The sequence below is a fragment of the Brassica rapa genome, chromosome A08 (assembly GCF_000309985.2).
Source record: "Brassica rapa cultivar Chiifu-401-42 chromosome A08, CAAS_Brap_v3.01, whole genome shotgun sequence".
Taxonomy (NCBI): Eukaryota; Viridiplantae; Streptophyta; class Magnoliopsida; order Brassicales; family Brassicaceae; genus Brassica; species Brassica rapa.
Window position 1 is genome coordinate 22,887,424 of NC_024802.2, and position 6,582 is coordinate 22,894,005.

A 6,582-nucleotide genomic window follows, 5' to 3' on the forward strand; every position below is an offset into this window, starting at 1 on the left:
TACGTTCTCTTATCTGTACGGTCATAACCCTATCCGTACATGCCATGCCCTAACTTTGCACAACCTTTAAATAGACTTTAAAGGTGATTCAAGTCATCATGGTCGAGGTGATCCGTACTGGCCGTACACTGGCCGTACCGTCCGTACACACGCCGTCCGTTCCCTCTCCCATTACTCTCCTAACTCCTCCTCTCTTATCATAATGGCTTCCTCATCTCAATACTCCCCCTCAAGCTTAGCTTTGTGAAAGTCTAAGCTTGGACAGCCATGAGATCTTCCTCATAAAAACCTTACCAGGAAAACCCATTGGGATAAAACCTTGATAAGGGAAAAAGAGTAAAGACCTCACAGCCAAAGGGTATCAGCTCCTTCTCTTCCCAAGATCAATGAGGCCCAACCTGATGTGAATGGACTCCATTGTCTTCTGTCTTGCAGCCTTGGTGAACACATCCGCTAACTGATCTTCACTTCTTGTGTAGCATGGCAAGATGACTCCTAAGATGATCATCTGCCTCACCTTGTGACAATCTACTTCAATGTGCTTGGTTCTCTCATGGAACACCGAGTTGGAGGCAATGTGGATGGCAGCTTGGTTATCACAATGCATTGTCATTGGCGTGGCTTGATCAATCTCCAAATGCTTCAAGATGCCCTTGATCCACACCAGCTCGTTGGTCAGCTTCAGCATAGCTCTATACTCGGCTTCTGCACTTGAGCAAGACACCACCTTCTGCTTCTTACTCTTCCAAGTAACCAAGTTGCCTCCAATGAATGTGCAATAGCCTGTGGTTGATCTCCTGTCTGCTCTATCACCCAGCCCAATCCGCATCACAGTATCCAACCACTTCAGTGCTCCCATTGCAACCTATCCATACTCCTTGATCAGGTGAGCCGTTGAGATACATCAAGATCCTCTCCACCATGCGCCAATGATGTTCCTTAGGCACTTGCATGTGTTGACTCACCTGATTCACAGCAAAGCAAATGTCAGGTCTAGTTATGGTAAGGTAAATCAATTTACCAACTAGCTTTCTATAGAGTTTAGGATCCTGATAAGGTTTGCTGTCGTCAATCTCCCCCTCTCGTGGGACTTTGTAGCCATCCTCCATAGGCATCCTTGCTGTCTTGCCTCCATAAGCACCTGCACCTTTCAAAAGATCAAGTGTATACTTCCTTTGGGACATGAACAAACCTTCCTTGGATCTACATATCTCAATTCCAAGAAAGTATTTCATTTCTCCCAAGTCTTTAATCTCAAACATGGATTTAAGAAACTCCTTGGTTGCTATGATACCTTCCTTATCACTTCCTGTGATAATGATATCATCAACATACACAAGGAGTGCAATCATACCTGAGGAAGTAGTGAGAGTGAAGAGGGTGTGGTCTAGTTCAGACTTCTTGAAGCCTCGGCCATTCAGAGTAGTACTCAGCTTGTTGTACCAAGCTCTTGGTGATTGCTTCAGTCCATAGATAGCTTTCTTCAGTCTCAACACATTCCCTCTCTTCACTAAGTGTTCCAAGCCTGGAGGTGGATGCATATACACTTCATCCTCCAGCTCTCCTTGTAGAAATGCATTCTTCACATCCATTTGCCATAAGCCCCATCCAAGGTTCACAGCTAAGCTTAAGACAATCCGGATTGTGTGAAGTTTAGCTACTGGTGCAAAGGTCTCAATGTAATCTTCTCCATAAGTTTGAGTAAAGCCTCTTGCAACCAATCTTGACTTCTTCCTCTCCACCTTTCCATCAGCCTTATACTTGATTGTGAAGATCCATCTACTAGTCACCGCCTTCTTCCCTTTTGGTAACTCACTCTCATACCATGTATCATTCTTGATCATAGCTCCTGCCTCAGCTCCAACTGATTCCTTCCATTCTTTATCCATCATTGCCTCTTCATAGCTTCTTGGTATGTAGTTCTCATCCAAGTTTACCATAAAAGCACAATGTTCTTCAGGGTATTGAGCAAAGGAACACACAGCTTGAGAAGGATGCTCCACAGCCTGGGCATTGTAGTACACTCTCGTGCTTACCCAGTTGGAAGCATCTCTCCTAATCCGTGTGCTTCTTCTCAATGCTGGTTCCGGTTGTTCCACTTCCACTTGTGATTCTTCTCCACTTTCTTGTGGTACAGAAGTAGACACTTCAACTGCCTCTTCTTCTCCTAGCTGACTTGCTTCAGCTCCATCTTGCTGTTCACTTACTTCCACATCTTGATCATGTGTACCAGATGCTCCACTACTCTCTTGAGTTGTCTCTGGTTCACTCCTTTCCCCCCCATGATCAGAAGTGGGAGTTGCTGAACGTCCACCATTTGGTGGTTGAGATCCTGGGTTACTGCCAGATCCTTGCTGATCTTGTCTCACTTTGACTCCAATACTTTCTAAGATGATCCGCAAGGTAGTGGCTCTCTCCGAGGTAAGATCCTTCAAGTCTTCTTTGGTTTGCTCCTCATAATATCCTCTCTCTTCAACAAACTTCACATCCCTTGATACCAGCACCCTTCTTGTGTCTGGATTATAACACTTGTATCCCTTTTGAGTTGTAGAGTAGCCAATAAACATTGCCTTAGTACTCCTAGCTTCAAGCTTGTTTCTCAACTCCCCGGGTATCAAAACATAACATAAACACCCAAAGATCCTTATATGTTCTAATGAGGGTTTATGTTTGTTGAGAACCTCAAATGGTGACTGCCCTTTCAAGATCAGTGTGGGAGTCCTGTTGATTAGATAGCAGGCCGTGGCTACTGCATCACTCCAAAACTTCTTAGGTACATTAGCTTGGAACATCATTGATCTTGCAACTTCCATAAGGTGCCTATTCTTCCTCTCAGCCACACCATTCTGTTGTGGAGTGTAGGGACAGCTTGTTTGATGAAGAATTCCATACTGAGATAGGTGTTGCTTGAAAGCTTGTCCAATGTATTCTCCTCCATTATCTGACCTGAAAATCTTAATCTTGGCTTGATAATGGTTAGTTACATAGGATTGAAAATTTTTAAATGCATCAAGCACCCTATCTTTAGTTGGAATTAAGGTTAACCAGGTGTATTTAGATTTTTCATCAATGAATGAGACATAATACTTATGATTCTCTCTAGATAAACAAGGAGCAGTCCATACATCAGAGTGAATAAGATCAAAGCACTTCTCATAAACTGTAGAAGAGTTTGGAAAAACAGTTCTACAATGCTTGCCTAAAATGCAAGCTTCACAATCATTGTTTTCAAAAGAAACACCTGGCAACATCAGTTTTAAAGCCTTATTATGAGGGTGTCCTAGTCTAGCATGCCACAATGCATTCTTATTTAAACTAGGAACAGACGCAGTAGTAAAAGAGCAGCTAATATCAGAAACAGGGGCAAGATCTTCAAGCAAATATAAGTCTCCTTTTGTTACTCCTTTTCCAATCACTTTGCTGCTTTCAATATCCTGAAACTTCACATCATTAGGACTAAATATGACATTGCATTGCAAGTCAGTTGCACATTTCTTGACAGATAATAAGTTTGAAGTAAAGTCAGGCATATAGAAAGCTTTTGAGTCTTTACTAAACAGTTTAAGTGTTCCTATTCCTTTAATTGGAACCTTATCACCATTTGCAATCATCACATGACCCTTAGTAGGCACAATGTTCTTAATTAACTTAGTATCACTAATCATGTGATGTGAAGCACCTGAATCTACAATAAGAGGTCTAGTTGATTGATTACTAGCAAGGTGAGCGAGTATACTAGATGGCTTATATGCATTGTAGTTATTTGCATTTCTTAGAGACCTAGCTATACTATCAGTTCTAGTGATGCAATCTAAGTCTCCTACAGTCCTAGCAATCATGGAAGCACCATAAGAATAACCATAGATGTTACCGTTATCCTTGAACATCTTGATGAGTGCATCAATGTCAGCCTTCCTTAGGAAGTCCTGATCATTGTTGCGGCTGTTAGGAGCTCCCATGTACGCCACCAGAGACTTGCCATCACTTGTACCACCTTCTTGAGCCTTGCTAGTACCCACATCACTTGACCCGTCAGACATGTGAGCTCTAGCTTCCCTTTCCTTCATGAACTTTGCCGGTTTGAGGTGTGGGTGGAGTATCCAACACTGGCTCTTCTTGTGGCCTTGCTTCTTGCAATGATCACAGCTCCCATTGAACCTCCTATCTTCAAACTTCCCATTCGTAGCTCTGTTAGCCTGTGGAGTCTCTCCTTGCTCAGCTTGTGCGGCTTGGTTAGCTAAAGACAACTCCCCCTTCTTCCCAAACAACCCAATTGACCCTTGCTCTTTCTGAATCCTAGAACACACTTCCTCCAAGTCAGGTAGAGTATCATCTCTCAGCATTTGTTGTATCAGCCCACTGTATGCCGGATTCAGTGTCAAGAGCAGTCCAAAGACCTTGTCCTGCTCACGCCTCTTGATTAGCTCACTGGGATCAACCGTGCTTGGCCTCAACATCTCTAGCTCGGACCAGAGTGACCTGAACCTTCCTAGGTGCTTGGTAAACTCCATGTCTTCTTGAGTCAAGTTGTTGATCTCTTGTTTTACCTCAAAGACTCTACTCAGGTTGGATGTGTTTCCATACACCCTCTTTAAGGTATCCCACAACTCCTTTGCTGTCTCACAGTAGCAGTATGCATCCAGAATCGCCGGCTCTAAGGAAGCATGAAGAACTGACATCACCATCATGTCTTCCTGCTCCCACCTCTCAAATGGATCCTTTGCTGTCTCATCCTTGTCTTCTTCTTGAGCAACCGGCTTTGGGGCCGTTCCAGAGGTAATGTGTCCCCACAAGCCTTTGCTCCCAACTGCGGTCTTCACCATCCGTGACCACACTAGGTAGTTGTTCCTCTTGAACACTACCGCCACCTTCATCTTCATCCCACTATCCATCTTGAAGCAGCTAGACGTAAACAGCTTGCTAAATCTTGGACTGAGAGTAGTAATCACACCAACAAGACTAGAAACACAACCGGAGAAGACTTGAAGCTTGAATCTTCAACGCCCAGCTCCTAGCTTCTATCCTTTGTCTTGATACAAACCTCAACAAGAACTCAGATTCTCACGAACCTGGCTCTGATACCATATGACTTTAGAGTAATGAAGAGTAATCTGAGTGTTTAGAATAGATTTGAGAGAGATTAGAGACGAAACGAGTGTAGAGAGTAAGAGATTTAGATCAAGAGACTAAGAGACACGCCATGGAGGCTAAGAATAATCAGAACTGTCTAATCTTTATTATGGATGAGGTTACAATATATATAGGAGAGACATTAGGGCTTTCAAGTAAGGGAAATGGCACTAGTCTAAGCATGTGTAGTCAAGGTCAGAAAGTAACACACGCGTATGGCTTTACAGCCTGTCCAAGAGCTGGATAGATAAGGCGCGCTCCAACCTTATCCATAAACGGTCTGATCCGTTCCAAACCTTCCGCGTCTGATGGTGGCTTTGCCTTCCATCCTCCTTCTCCTTTACGTTCTCTTATCTGTACGGTCATACCCTATCCGTACATGCCATGCCCTAACTTTGCACAACCTTTAAATAGACTTTAAAGGTGATTCAAGTCATCATGGTCGAGGTGATCCGTACTGGCCGTACACTGGCCGTACCGTCCGTACACACGCCGTCCGTTCCCTCTCCCATTACTCTCCTAACTCCTCCTCTCTTATCATAATGGCTTCCTCATCTCAATACATATGATCTTCGTACACTGCTCTCATCTAAGCTTGTAATGAATGCACAATGTTCCTTTGGGTAACTCGCAAATGAGTCACAGCCTGAGAGGGATGCTTCACAGCTTGAGCATTGTAGTACACTCTCGTGTTTATCCAGTTGGAAGCATCTCTCTTCAGCCGTGTGCTTCTCCTTAATGGGGCTTGTTCCACCTCCACCACCGTAGGCTGGACCACCGTAGGCTGAACTGCTTCTCTTTCTACTTCATTTGGTTCCACATGATCTTCTTGTATGGATTCTTCCTCTCTTTGTATCACACCTTGACCATGACTATCTGAGTCTTGATCCTCATGATCTTCAGGCTCAGCCTCATTTCCCCCCTCATGATCATGGTGTGATGGTTCTTCAGCTTCATTCTCCTTTGATGGTTGCTGATCCTGGGACATGTTGATTCCAAGTCCTTCCAGTACACGCCTAAGACTTGTAGCTCGATCATATGGTTGAGACAAATCTTCAAGATCTTCCCACTTTCTATCTCCATAAAAGCTCTTATCCTCCAAGGACTTCACATCTCTAGACACAAGAACTCTCCTGGCTTCTGAATCATAGCATTTGTATCCCTTTTGTGACGTTGAGTAGCCAATGAACATGGCTCTTGTGCTCTTTGCTTCTAGCTTATTCCTTAGCTCCCCGGGTACAAGTACAAAGCACACGCATCCAAAGACTCTTAAGTGATCCAGCACAGGCTTGCTTCTGTTTAGAACTTCATAAGGAGCTTGATCTTCCAGGATCTTGGTTGGTATCCTATTGATTAGATAACAAGCCGAGATCACAGCATCACTCCAGAATCTCTTAGGCACACTTGTATGAAACATCATAGACCTTGCCACCTCCATTAGGTGTCTATTCT